General features: G+C 45.2%; 1 protein-coding gene across 2 annotated transcripts in view; it reads left to right on the top strand.

Annotated features, from left to right (window-relative positions):
• Positions 1-14,874, top strand: part of APOO (apolipoprotein O) — a 670,501-nt gene that overhangs the window by 609,175 nt on the left and 46,452 nt on the right. The window lies entirely within an intron of this gene.

Here is a 14,874-nt window from a genome sequence, read left to right as displayed (position 1 = left end):
CACAACAATGCAATTTACTCTGGCCAGGTGAGTTTCCGAGTCATGATCCGCTTGTTGGTCAAAATTGTGTAACAGTCCTGTTACACGAGCAGAGAACAGACCTGGCCTGTTCTTCTACCCATGAGGCAATCGACAAAATTGTCTTTATGACCTTAGCGCGGTAAATGCTGTCAAATACCTGCTTTTAGGCGCTATGTTTTGGCAGAAAGAGACATTAAAAATGTTTAATTTTGTTTGTGTTTTTTGCTCACAATATTGTTAATTAGTCTTGCACTGTGTTAATTTTGCATTGCAGATGTGGGAGTGTGACTGTTTAATTGTCTGTAGTCTAATAATAATGCTACTGAAAACAAAACAAAGGATTGTTCATTGCTGAGATACAAGGCTCAATTATGCCTTGATTTTCAAGTTGTGTTAACATTTCCCTAACTGGGTGTTTAGCTTCATATTTAATGGGGAATTATGGTTGTACTTGCGGACTGGACTTTAAAGGTATTATATGAAAAAGTAAATCTTCATCCCAGCCCACATGGTTGCAATATAATGCGGGGTTATGTGCAAGGGCCCACTGCTTGGCATTCGCATGTTTAACTGCTACAGGAACAAGGATGGTAATATCACATTTTCCCCTCATTATACTTTTCGTACAAACTCAGGTGGCCAATCTTTTTCAGCCAAGAGAATGTCATAGCCAAATGTCAAGTTTTCACAAAAGAGAACTTTAATGCTACACGGTTTACCACCCTCAATTTGGAGCTGCAAATTATACAGTATACCTGCAGAACTAACTGTCTAGTCCTGTGTTTCCAACTAAACAAACTCATTAGTTGCTCTTGCCACCAGAAGCTATTGAAGATTCTGACGAACCATCGTGACCTCTGCCGCGCTGTCTAGCAGAGTCAGAACCCACTCCTTCTTCAGAGGCAGAGTCCTAAATATGTGTGCCATATTTAAGTGCAATACCAGCCGCTTTCTTCTTCTTCAATTGAGACTTTTATTGTGTAAGTCTACCTTTTTTTGGTGATGTCAGAAGAGCGTTGAGTCCTTCGGTTTCACATACTCCTCCGACCTGCATTCTGATCGGCTTCTGTTCTCCAAGACTTTTTCCAGATGTGTCCTGATAGGAACGAGAAGGATGTGTATCAGTTTACTGATACCTATCAGGCTGTTTTATAGCTTCACGGTTACGCAAGTAGCAGCACTTTTTAGAGAATTTAGCCTTTTCTTTATTTTTCTTATTATCCTATCATTTTTTAGACTGTGGTGCCTGTCTCTGGTATCCTTTTCCGAATTGCCCTTTAATCAAGGTTTTGTTGGTCTAGCCCCCAAATTATCCTAACCTATAGATGTGTAGGTTTCCACAATAGTTGTAAGTAGTTTGCGCTGTTTGTCTGTCAAAGCGACCTGCGCAAGACATTGGCATACCGCCAATGCTGCTGCTTCCCCCTGCATATTACTTAAAATTATTACGGCTACTGTAGCATAGTTACCTATCAGTTTGATCCTCAAATCTTGGGCAGCCCCTGCCCATATTCCTTTTGAATCTGTTTGAGCACATCAGGGAAAACAGCTATGGATGGTGTGCTATGCGTGATAGTATAGATTGCAGCAAATACTGTGCCCCATGTAGCACATTATTCTACTGGGGGAACCATCCCTAAAGGTAGGCACAATGTGATAATTCTATGTGTTTCTTGTTGCCTCATATGGGGAAACGCTGCTTCAAGCTGATATGTTTTTTGTGCAATTCAGAACAGAATTTCCTTCCTTCTATTGGGAACCTTACCCATAATTTTATTAGTAGAACCTGGACTAATTGCTGGCATTGCCAGATGCTGTTGTGCAACTTGAACAGCCCTTGATGGAGTTGCTGTCATTGTTCTCATAACAAACTGTATTAACCGCCTCTATAGATTAACTATACCTATGTAAAGTGTACGAAATTCTGCTGCAGTGAGAACTCCTATTCGTGGATATGGTGTATAGCCCAGTCATTGCTGAGGGGACATAGACTGACATTTTCTTATGCATCTTGTAGGGTGCCTTGGAACCAATTTTTCTGTTCCTGAAATGTTAGTGCAATTTCTAAATCTCCATATGCTCTGTGGTTGTTTGATGTAGCTGCTTCAGCGTATGTGTGCAAATTTCCTGTGTTGGCATCTGCTTCTGGAAATGTTACCCATGAATAGAATACCTCTATTTTATATGCTTTCTGGGCCTCTACCATGAAGGTTATATCTCCTCCCATAAGAGTACGCCCTTGTTGTTCTAACATCTGTGTTAATGCATGTCTTCAGTTAAGTGGGATTACCACTGGTACTGGGTTGGCCATTTTAGTTAATGGAATTCAGAAAATGTAATATATAGTGGGGGGAGGGGCGTTTTTTGAAAGGTTCGAGCTTGAACAACCTACAGACAGAAATAGGTGTTTCCTATTATAGCTGAGGAGGATTTTTCCCTAACACCATGGATGTCTCCGTAAAAATGGTGGTTGGGGCTTTGTAAGAAAACTACTCAGGAGACCCATTAAATAAGTACCTGACCTGTAAAGTTGGTGGCGGATGGTCTTACGGCTCCTACTAATTCAATAGGATTGTGCATTTGGGCAACATATGCGTCTAAACTATGGGTAATATGTCCGCTCATACCTTCAGAATATGTTGACCTTGTTCCTGGACAGCTCACTGTGTGCCATCTGGACCCCTTAACCGCATAGGGTGCCTGATCGTTTCTGCAACGTCAGAACATGACAACCCTTATTTTCCCAAGGAAATCATGGAAACAGATCTACCCTTTCGTTGTCATCTCAAGCATGCCCAAAGAGAAACTCAAGAAATGCTCAAATTGGCATTTCAAACATTTATTGAAGCAATTGGATTCTTTTGTAAAATACGTGTGCTGCAATGACTAGTAGAAGGAAACAAATCATTGCAACTAGCATTGCAAGAATGGTGAAAAAGATGAATAACTAAACCATTATGATCATTGCAGCGATTGTATGAATACACATAATTGTACTCCTACCTAGCACTACCTATCCTAGAAAGCATTGGATGAATGCGATTCTGCCAGATACCTTGGAGTGGTCTAACTCCCCATTTACCTCCGTGCGGGTTTCATCTGGAAGCCAGTCTGGTGTAGAACAGGCCGCCGTCCCTCTCAGGATGGTGATGAGATTCAATTGGGACAATATTCAGGTGTGGGGCACCCACAACAATCCATGGAAATACTCCCTTGCGACAAAGGCTTTGGGCAGTTTATGTAATGAAAACTAGACCCATTCACACTGTGCCTGAGTTCAGATCAAGCTGTCATTGTTTATTCTACCAATTCAGAACGGTCTTCGAACAGTCAATAATATGCAAGGACAGTTTGCGCAGCGTACTTGGTCCTTGGCCAAAATGTGTGATTGTATGATAATGTGCCTACGATGAAATGTTTTTGTAAGCAAAACACTGAGTACACTATTGCATGCAAGCAAAATATGCTAAAAGTCATTGTATAAAATGATGTCAACTTTAACCTTGAACATGTAAAAATGGGAGCGTTTGTACATGGGCCCTATGAACCTCATTACACAATGGCCCAGGTGTAGGATCATGGTGGTTGAAAGTCTTTTATGTGCCTGAGACTTCGGACCAGGAGGCTAGCCAGTTAGCCCTTGGAGTCACTCTGGGTTTTGTGGACAAGAGAGGCAGGTCCGGTCCTTCTCATCCAGGAAACGATTGCAGCCCAGCAAGAACGCATTTCTTCCAGAGCAGCAGTCCAGCAGAGTGGCAGTCCTTCAGGACAGGGGATCACTGTGTCACTGGATTCAAGCTAGCCTGGCTGATATGGGGTGATGGCCTGAAACCAGTCCCAGGATGCTTGTTGCCGGTCAAGTGAGGACTTGGCTTGGCAGTTCGGGCTGGACTGTTCCCATAAGGACCAGGGTCAAGACTGATTTGCATATGGCTGGGTCTAAACTTCAGTGGCATGGTGAGCAAAATACCAATAGATTTAACCTTTATCTCTTGACTGGGGTACATGTTTGATTTGCTCCGCATTACGTCCATCATCTGTGTGTCTTTTGTGTTCAGCAGTACAGCAGTCCTTTTTCTTAGCAGGGTATCCTCAGGTTCAAAAGTGTATTGAAATGGTCGGGTCAGAATCCAGTTAGTATACCCAGTGGTGCCTTTGAAGTGGGGGAGACTTCAAAGAAGTGCCTTGAAGTGCACAAAGGTCCTCCCTCCCTGCCCTGGCTCCAGATTCGCTACATGGGGAAATGCAGCCCTTTGTGTGGAGCAGAACACAGCCTATTCAGGTGTAACTGTGAGGTTGTCCTAGCTCCTCCATCCCATCCTCCCAGGATGACCCATTAAGTCATACCTAAGCTCCCATTGTGTGTGACCGTCGAGAGGGAATGCACAAAGCCCAGCTGTCATCCTCCTCAGACGTGTATTGGGGACATGCTGCAGGCACGCAGGGATAAGAGCAGAAAATGCCACCTTTCTAAAAGTTGAAATACTATACTACGGGGTTGGGCCCTTAACATCAACCCCCCTAGGCCTCTGTTAGAAGTCAACACAACTGAAAAAGGTGGTTGATTGTGATTCAAAACATTTTACTGAATACCCAGTTAATCAATACACTGAACCTATGTGTTCATATCACTATACAATAAATATGGTTAATACTTTTGACAAGGTTTCAAAAAGGAACACCCTAAACAAGTTAAAGGAAAATATTCGTCAGTGTTAGATAGTTAATAACCTCGCCCCTTATTACCTAGTTGTAGGCTTCCTACAGTGTTATGGGTGAGTCTATACTTCCCTAGTTTGTATCAAAGTAGTGTGATGTTTCTTTCATTAATGTATCTCTATCCCTTCTATTCTTGATTGAGCAAGGGCTCATTGGCCATTGATATAGGGCCCTTAGTGGCGTGCCTTAGAGCTGGCGCTCAATTGGTGCATAACTAGAGAGACCTTAGGCATGTATCGATATAGATTTAGCGCATCCACGTTGTAGATCAATGCCAGTAAGTGATCTAATGTGGTGAAGGAACTATGAGACTCGTAGAAGAATGTAACCCCCCCCCCCTTCCTGTGGGTTGTGTTGGCACTAAACATCGCATAGTCCCATGGTTCTAATGGTCAGCTAGAGGAGTGGTGTGAGGGATCGTCACTAAGGTTGGTCCTGACCTGTCTTTTGTGAAGTTCATCAGGCCTTTGAAGTCCCTTCCAATAAACTTCAAGCTAGGTGATGCCCCCCCGAAGACTGATCCAATTTTTGTCATGAGATCACAGGACACAGTTGATGGTGCATAGAAGGAACACATTGTGGTTGGCTGGTTATACAGTGCTATCTTTCTATCTGTGCATTACCATCATTTACAAACTCTTGGGCAGTAGTATTGCTACACCTCAAGATCCTCTCCTAAACCCCTAGTGAAGTTATTGGAGTAAAACTGTATCTGCTAAGGCAGGGACAAAGATCACATGTGCCTTTTGTAATAGGAATATATAGCAGTGCGATATTGCTTAGCACTGCACCTCTTTTAACCTTATGACAGAGTCCATTCACGTTGTAGAGAAGCACCACATTTTTCTCATGGATAGTGTGTTTAAGTTATCCTCTGCCATTGAATATCAATGGGTCTAGATTCCCACCTGAACCTTCAGGATTTTCCATTCAATGTTTTAGTTGTGTTAACTATTTACATCTAAACAAACTCTCCCCTCCAAACTTATACTTCGGAACGTGAAGGATCTGTTGTAATTGACGGCCCATAGCCGAACTAGGTCGGGTGATAAAATAAGGTTGAATATATTCCTTCATCAGCTCCCTCCAACCCCATGACCACCCAATCCGTTAACTGAGAACAAAAAGGGAGCTATGTAATTCTGAGCTGGGTTTGGCTCTAAGGGAGAACCATTGAGTGTTTAGCAAGTCCCTCTGCAACTTAGCCCCTACCAAGGACTATCCGAATATGTTAGGGACGAAGAGGGCATGGGTCCTGAAACAAGAGAGTTAGGTTGCCTCATTGTTCTTGGTCCTTGGCTATATTGGCTTAATGCTGTGACATCTGAGATCTAATGTGATTTCCGGCCCCCTTGTTGTTTGTCTTGAGAGCTCTATTCTGTTGCCGGCACTCTCATCGGAATCTGGTGCTGTTGTTCTCTCCATATTACGCCATCTCAATCTGTACCTACCTTATCTGGACCTCCAATTGGGCCTTGCCGCTTCTACGTTGGATTCGCCCCTTGCGAGAGGAGGATTTTTGCCTCCTCCTCTTTGCTCTCTTCTCCGTCCACTCCCAAGATTACTGAGGTGTGTAGAAGAAAGAGCAATTCTGAAAGTTCACCTTCAAACAAAGAAAAAACCGGTCCCAGGATGCTTGTTTCCGGTCCAGGGAAGACATGGCTTGGCAGTTCGGGCTGGACTGTTCCCACAAGGCACAGGGTCAGACTGATTTGCATATAGCCATGTCTGAACTGGGGTGGCTGAGTGAACTAAAGAATGGTGATGGATTAAACCCAGATCAGTTGACTGGGGGTGAGTGTTTGATTTGTTCAAACGCTCCGTCCATCATCCCCTTTTGTATCGCTTTGTTCGCCCTAAGTGTGGCAGGGTATGCTCAGACGTGAGTCCCTTGTTTACTTGGCCACTGGATTCAAGATAGCCTGGCTGATGAGGATTATGAATCCGAAACCGGTCCCAGGATGCTTGTTTCCGGTCCAGGGAAGACATGGCTTGGCAGTTCGGGCTGGACTGTTCCCACAAGGCACAGGGTCAGACTGATTTGCATATAGCCATGTCTGAACTGGGGTGGCTGAGTGAACTAAAGAATGGTGATGGATTAAACCCAGATCAGTTGACTGGGGGTGAGTGTTTGATTTGTTCAAACGCTCCGTCCATCATCCCCTTTTGTATCACCTTCAAACAAGCCAGGTACCTTAGCATATATTGGAGCTCTAAAGCCTGTTGCTTTTGCTTTACTTCCTCAAAGGACTTGCACATTTTTATAAATATGTTTTATGAAATCTAGAAGGATTGTTGTCTGTGATTCGAATTCAACTTTTTTGGCTCTGCAGGCAGCAGTTAAAATGTTGTCCACATGTTTATAGTTCAGAAGTGTCCAGATGGCGGCTTCTGCACCATCTCTAATGTCCTTGTTACTTCTGTTAGGGCACTGAGTTTTTCCTTCATTTTTGCGATCGATTCTTCTGCCACTGTTACTGTGGTCTCAGTTACACTGAATGTCTCAAAAGCCCTTCGTAAGTCTTGGCAAAGCTGCAATATATCCAAACTCACCTGTCTGATCTTAGTTTCCAGGATGTGTCTTCAGGATTGTATGGCTTGTAGTATAAGGTATGTGGAGTGTGCATCTTTGGACAATGCGGCTGTGAGATCCATCCATCTGCCTACTGGACCTGGATCCTCCTGGACCTATCAGCCGCCTTTGACACGGTCTGCCACCGAACTCTAAAGACACGCCTCCAAGAAGCCGGAATCCAAGAGAAGGCCCTCGACTGGACCACGTCCTTCCTCTCCGGCAGAACCCAGAGCGTCCGCCTCCCACCCTTCCGATCCAAAGCCACCGACATCATCTGCGGTGTCCCCCAGGGCTCATCCCGACGCACATGGCCCCCCTCGCACAAGTGGCCCGCCAGCACGACCTCCACATCATCTCCTACACCGATGACACCCAGCTCATCCTCTCCCTCAGCAAGGATCCGTACACCGCCAAAACCAACCTCCATGAGGGAATGAAGGCTGTCCCCAACTGGATAAGGAGCAGCCAGCGGGAAACATCCTTTACAACGCAACTTTTACCACGCAGTGCTTTTACATTGCAACTTTTACAACGCAAACCATTACAACGCATTGTGCTGGGGGGCGCTCTAGGATAGGGAATAGGTTTAATTTACTATCCAACACCTTCCCTAGTGTCCACAGGGACTGGAGTTGGAATAGTAAATTAAACTATTCACTATCCAGCACCCAAAAGCGCTATGCGTTGTAATGGTATGCTTTGTAAAAACTGCGATGTAAAAGCATGCGATGTAAAATCATGCGTTGTAATGTCATACATCCCAGCCAGCTGAAGATGAACTCGGACAAGACGGAGGTCCTCATCCTCAGAACCACCCCCTCAGCCTGGGACGACTCCTGGTGGCCGACTACACTGGGAACAGCAATAACACCCACCGACCACGCACGCAACCTAGGATTCGTCCTCGACTCCTCCCTCTCCATGTTGAAGCAGATCAGCGCCGTCTCCTCCTCCTGCTACAACACCCTCCGCATGCTCCGCAGGATCTACAAGTGGATCCCGACCGAAACCAGAAGGACGGTGACACAGGCACTCGTCAGCAGCAGGCTGAGCTACGGCAACGCACTCTACGCAGGAATCCCAGAAAAACACCTGCGTCGACTACAACGCATCCAGAACGCATCCGCCCGACTGATCTGGAACATCCCCCTCCGCAGCCACATCACCCACTACCTGAGAGACCTACACTGGCTCCCTGTCGACAAGAGGATCACCTTCAAGCTCCTCACCCACGCGCACAAAGCTCTCCACGACGTCGGACCAGCCTACCTGAACAGCAGACTCAGCTTCTACACCCCCACCCGCCAGCTCCGCTCCGCCAGCCTCGCCCTCGCCGCTGTCCCCCGCATCCAGCGAACGACCTCCGGAGGCAGATCCTTCTCCTACCTCGCCGCCAAGACCTGGAACACCCTCCCCACCCACCTACGGCAGACCCAAGACCTACTTACTTTCATAAGACTCCTCAAGACCTGGCTCTTCGAGCAGTAGCGCCCCTCCCCCCCCCCCCCCCCACTCCCCTCAGCGCCTTAAGACCCTCACGGGTAGGTAGTGCGCTCTACAAGTATTCTGATTGATTGATTAACTGGACGTGATGTCCGAGAGAAGGTGAAGCTGGTGGCTTTGTCCAGGTGCTTTGTCGGGGGGGGGCTATCTTTCCCCATGTTGAATTATGACCACATTATGATTATCAGCAGACAATGGTGTCACCTCATAGGTGAACCTTGAAGGATTTCCTCAATAGGTAGTCCTATCTTGTGGATGTCAGCAGATCTCTTTTCCCTACACAACTCCAAGAGAAGCTTACCCTGGGGACTTAAAAGACTACTGCATCTGAGGGCGCCACAAGCAGTCCTGTGCCGAAGCGCAGGATAGGCCTCCATCAAGGGATGCTATTTTTTCATGGTTTCGCGCCTTATTTCAATATCGCCAGTATTAATCACCGGCCTTGACACGGATGCTGGACAGGTCAAATGTGTTAGTCACCCCCACAGTCAATACGGCAGCCCTGCCTCATCTCCATGCTTTGTGTTCCTGAGGAAAAAGTTCCAGGGCCTCGGGTGCAGTCAGGACCCTCCATTGTAATTGTATTGTAATTGCATTTATATAGCGCTTACTACCCCTGATAAGGCATCAATTCACTTTTTTGGCAATTAGCACGCTACTCCGGAACCCATAAAGGATGAGTGTTGAATAAGAATAGTGAAATATGAAAGTAATTTGATTGGTGGATATGTTAATCAGTTATTTGGATTGAGAAGGTTAGTGAAGGGCAAAGGTTTGCATTTATATAGCACTTGTTACTCTTGATGGGGATTTGAAGCACTTTTTGGGCTTGTAGCATGCTACTCAGGAATCCATAAACAATTAGTGTTGAATTAGTATAGTGAAATATGAAAGTAATTTGAGTGGTGGATAGGTTAGTCAGTTATTTGGATTCAGAAGGACAGTGGAGGAATAGAAGAGGGAAAAAGGTTTGCATTTATATAGCGCTTGTTACCCCTGATGGGGTATTGAAGCGCTTCTTCGGCGAGTACCACGCTACTCCAAAACCCATAAAGGATTAGGGCCTGATTCCGACGAGGGTCAGCCCTCCTGCCCGCATCATTCACTGCGGTTCGGATTCCTTTCTGACCGAGCAATTCCGATGGGCTTGGTCGGAAAGGAATCTGACTCGGTTTTCTGGATGGCTGCCGACGGGCCGTCTGCCATCCGGAAACCCTTCATTCCCATTGTTAAGTATAGGATTGCAACCGAACAGCGTTCGGTTGCATCCTACTTGCAGATCTGGAACAGATGACAAGAGGTCGTGCGGTTCCAGTTCCTGACTGGCGTCCGACATCAGGATCGGCCCCTTAGTGGTGAATTAGTATAATGAAATATGTAAGTAATTTGAGTGGTGGATATTAGTCAGTTATTTGGATTGAGAAGGTTAACGGAGGGATAGAAGAGGGAAAAGGTTTACATTTATATAGCGCTTGTTACCCCTGATGGGGTGTTGAAGTGCTTTTTTTGGAGAGTTGCACGCTTCGCCGGAACCCATAAAAGATTAGTGTTGAATTAGTATAGTGAAATTTGAAAGTAATTTGAGTAGTGGATATGTTAGTCAGTTATTTGGATTGAGAAGGTTAGCAGATGGCAAAGGTGTGCATTTATAGAGCACTTGTTACACTTGTTGGGGTTTTGAAGCACTTTTTTGGCGATTAATGTTGAATTAGTATAGTGAAATATAAAAGTAATTTGAGTGGTGGATATGTTATTCAGTTATTTGGATAAAAAAGGATAGCGGAGGGATAGAAGAGGGAAAAAGGTCTGCATATATATATAGCGCTTGTTACCCCTGATGGAGTGTTGAAGCGCATTTGTGGCGAGTAGCACACTACTCCGGAACCCATAAAGGATTAATGGAGAATTAGTATAATGAAATATGAATGTAATTTGAGTGGTGGATATGTTATTCAGTTATTTGGAGAGAAAAGGATATCGGAGGGATAGAAGAGGGCGATCCGTCAAGTGGTCTATGGGGATTTTTGAATTTTTTAACATCAGTACAGCCCGAACCGCTGAACGCAATTACACCAAATTTGGCAGAAAGCTAGATTTTGGTACGGAAAGCAGGCTTTTTCTGATTTGGTGTACATCTGTTCACCAGTTTCAGAAATATTTAAGTTAAAAAAATATATCCGGGAGACCAAAATCCTTCTGACACCTGCTGAAATTTGATTGGCTGCCAACACTTCAACCAGGAAGTGTTGGCAGCCATCTTGGGACTCGGTTGAACCTAGTCCCACAAAAAATATAAAAAGAAACGGGGGCAGGGTAGAAACACCCTGAACCCCTAGGCCTCTTGGGGAGGGGAGGGGGTCTCACTGGACCAGAAAAATCATTTATTTTGTTATTTTTGTTGTGATCCACGGATCCCGACGAAAAATGGGTGCAAAAAAATTAAGCACGGACTCTTGCGCTTTGTTCATTATTGGCCCCCGGGAGTGCCAGGGGCATGAGGGTAATGAAGGAGGGGGGCTCATGGGGCCCGCCTCCTAGGCTTTAGAAAAGTCCTGAAGACTGTCACCTCTTATGGGCACTGAACAATTGAAATGCAGGCCCCCGCTCCCCCGCAGACCGGCTTATCCCCTGAAAAGTAAATGAAAATTGCGGGCGGGCGGGCGGGCGGGCCGTGCGAATTCCCTGGGGACCACCACCTCCCAATAGCAATATAGTATACAAATGCGGGGGGGGGCACCCAGCCCCTTCGCAGCCCCGTAGACGCCACCTCTGTGGGACACTTAACAATCAAAATGTGCAAGGCCCCCTCAGCCCCCCCCGCAGCCCCAGGGACTGCCACCTCTTTGGGGCAGTAAATGTAAATTAGGGGTGGGGGAGCTGTGCGGCTGCCACGGGGACCGGCACCTTACTATAGTATACAAATGCTGGAGGCTGCCCCCGCCTGTAGCCCTGGGGACCAACACCCCCACACCGGGTTAGTAAATGTAAATTGGGGGCTGTGGAGCTGTGCTCATACATTATTTCAAAAACAATGCAGGGGAAGCTTCGTGACCTGCTCCGCAGCACCGGGTACCGCAGCCTCCCAGGGGCACATACAGAATAATTAAAGGGGTCCTATGCAGACCCCCGGGGTCCACCACCTCCCCGGGGCTACATAAAAGAAAGGAGGGGGACGCGTGGCCCCTCGTGGAGGCGTGGATAGCCCTGGGGATTGCCGCCCCCCAGGGCCGGTCTAGCAGGGTCCTGGGATGCCCGCCCCGGGACATTGCAGTTTGCTATGGCTTACCCATGCCATAGCGAACATTGCTCTCCTTCAAGTAAGCAAGAGCAGAAAATGCTCTTGCTTACTCTAAGCAGAGCAGAATTGCTTTTGGACAGTGGGAACTACATGTTAGCAGCTCTCTCTTTTCAAAAGCAATGCTGGCTCCCACAGGTAGCTAGCAGGGATCACGGGGCGTTGAGGCTCCCCTTGGGGTCCCCAAAGTGAGAAACTGGTTGCTCTGGGTGGGACCAGGGCAACCAGTATTGTGGCAAAACCCCAGGGCTAAAATCGGCCAGGGAGGGGGGCGCCGCGGCCCCCATCCCTTGTTTCATAAACAAAAAATGTATTGAAAAAATAAAGGGTAGGTCCCAGGTGATGGGTTTCCCGCAGTCAAAATCGGCCCTGGGAAGGGGGGGCACGTTGCCCCTTTCTTTAATTTAAAAAAGAGAAACACCAGGCCCTGGGGATCGGGTCCTCAAAGCTGTAATCTGCGTCTGAGGGGGGCCAGGCGGCTCCCCTCCCTTGTTTTGTAAACAAAAAATGTAATAAAATAAATAAAAGTCAGGTCCCAGAGGATGGGATCCCCAGGGCCAAATATGGCCAAGGGAGGGGAGAGGGGAGTGGGGGGGGGGAGGCACACGGCCCCCTTTCTTTATGATAAAAAAAGTACATTCTACCGGCATGAAGCCAGAGCCTCCCCCTTTCTCCACTACTCTGCAATAGCACCTCCTGGTGCGCTTTTGGTTGGGGGATGACCTCATGTGACCTCCAGTAAATCACACACAGCCAGATTCCTGAGAGGTTATCGGAGGTCACGCCTCCTTTCTCCACCACTCTGCAAACACGCATCTCTGCACACTGCTGGTGGGGGGATGACGTCCCCTTGCCTCCTGAAAGACCTAGGGCTTTGGATTAACCCACATGTTGGGAATCAGGAGTACATGTTTTGAGTAGAAGATATGTGCATCCACAAAAAAAGGGTTTCCCTCCACGCAGCTGTGATAATTTTGTTTATTTATCCAGCTGCCTAGGCTTGAATTTTCAGGGGCACACACATGCCATTGTATTGCTATTAAAGTGTCTTAGATAACTACATAATTGATGGTGTTTTCTCTGGCAGCAGCACAGATGGGAGGAGGCAATCATTAACATACATGGATTTTTAGGTCAGGCTTGACAGTGTATTTATAAGCCTGACCAATTGGCATTGCCTATGCTATTTAATATACTTTATTAAAATCCAGATTGGCCATCTATGCGAGCATTTGTGAACAAATATCTTACAATGGTTTTTGAAAAAGTGTAACAATACATTACAATTTATTCATTTAACGGACGTGGGTTTAGATTTGATTTATAGCCCCAGATGTAGCTATGGCACTGGCCAATATTTGTGTAAAATCATGACAACTCAGGTTACTTTCTCTCCTATTGGAGCTTAAGATCTAGGCTGGCACTGTTGTGCTTCTACTTAGTAAGTAGATGTTAAGTGCAATAAGAAGATCTCTTAATAGGAATATCTTTGTAGATGGTCAATTTGCCACAGAATGAAACATAATTAAGAGAGATCCCTGAGATTGTGATAAGCTGCTATACACATGCACTTTATAAAACGTATTGGGGTAAAATGAGTTGTTTGTTACTGGTTAAGCAGATACCATTCTTTTTAAAATGTTTTAAACTCAAGTGAGTTGGGTTGTGAATTGTATTGAGTCACTGCATGGAGAAGTTCTAATGTTCATATGGTTGTATTTGTATAATTTATACGTGTGTGTGTGTGTCTGGTTCAATGGATCGTACCATTTATTGTTGTTTTAGGATATTTATAATTTTCTATTTTTATGAATTAGGCAATGTGTGTAATATTTCTTTAAGAATGTTTTCTTGGAAATAAAGTATTTTGACTGTTCCAATACATTACAAGATGGCGAAACATACATACATACGCAAACATGGGTGCCATCTTTGAATGTTTTCTGTTACATTTTAATAAAAACATTTAAAGAAAACAGGTTTTGGCAAAGCCGCTACCTCAACATCAAAGCTAGACCGGTTTGCTTTGCCAATTGTTAAAAATGGTTTAATACATTCCCTGCAAGCTTGCTTAAGAGAGTGACAGCAAATAGCACATATACAGCATATTTTGTGCCTTTTTACGTTTGGATTAGAGAGAGCCATCAAAATATCATATAATTAGTAATATTGCTTACACAAGTTACTTTGGTTGAGAGTCAATAAAATGTTAGGTCAGACACAGAAAAGCATACTTTCAGTGTGGAAATGGGTCAAACCTCTTTAGCTGTTTGCTTGGTTGAGAGCGTCTTTCTCATCTTGGATCACACCAAAGGACAGGCATTTAAAATTAAACTATCAGTTATGTTGAATGATGACCTTTTGCCTACAAAAAGAAGTCTAGGATTCAAATGGGCAGCTAGAATGCGTGAATGCTGCAGCAATGGTGAACCTTTTTTGTTCATCCTTTTTGATGGTAAAGTTTGAAAGGAAGTTGTTGTTTTTGCCTGCCCAAAACAATGCTTTACCTTTTTAGTAATGCTTTAGCTTTTTAGTAAGTTTAAATAGTAATTCTTTTGATGTAGACTTAACAATTGCCTGGCAAATATTAAAAACTGCGGGATATGTTGTATCCTGAAACAGTGCGTACTGTCTGTGTGCTTCCCTAATTAGTAACGAACAGATGTTCTTCACTTTTCTAAATCAATGATGTGATATCAACTTAATATTCACGCAGCATAATTATACTGTTATTGTTTGATATAGTGCGTAGTGCAGTGTT

The sequence above is a fragment of the Lissotriton helveticus genome, chromosome 8 (genome assembly GCF_964261635.1).
Source record: "Lissotriton helveticus chromosome 8, aLisHel1.1, whole genome shotgun sequence".
Classification (NCBI taxonomy): Eukaryota; Metazoa; Chordata; class Amphibia; order Caudata; family Salamandridae; genus Lissotriton; species Lissotriton helveticus.
The sequence above is the reverse complement of the archived record's forward strand: the minus strand, read 5'-3'. Positions and strand labels throughout refer to the sequence as shown.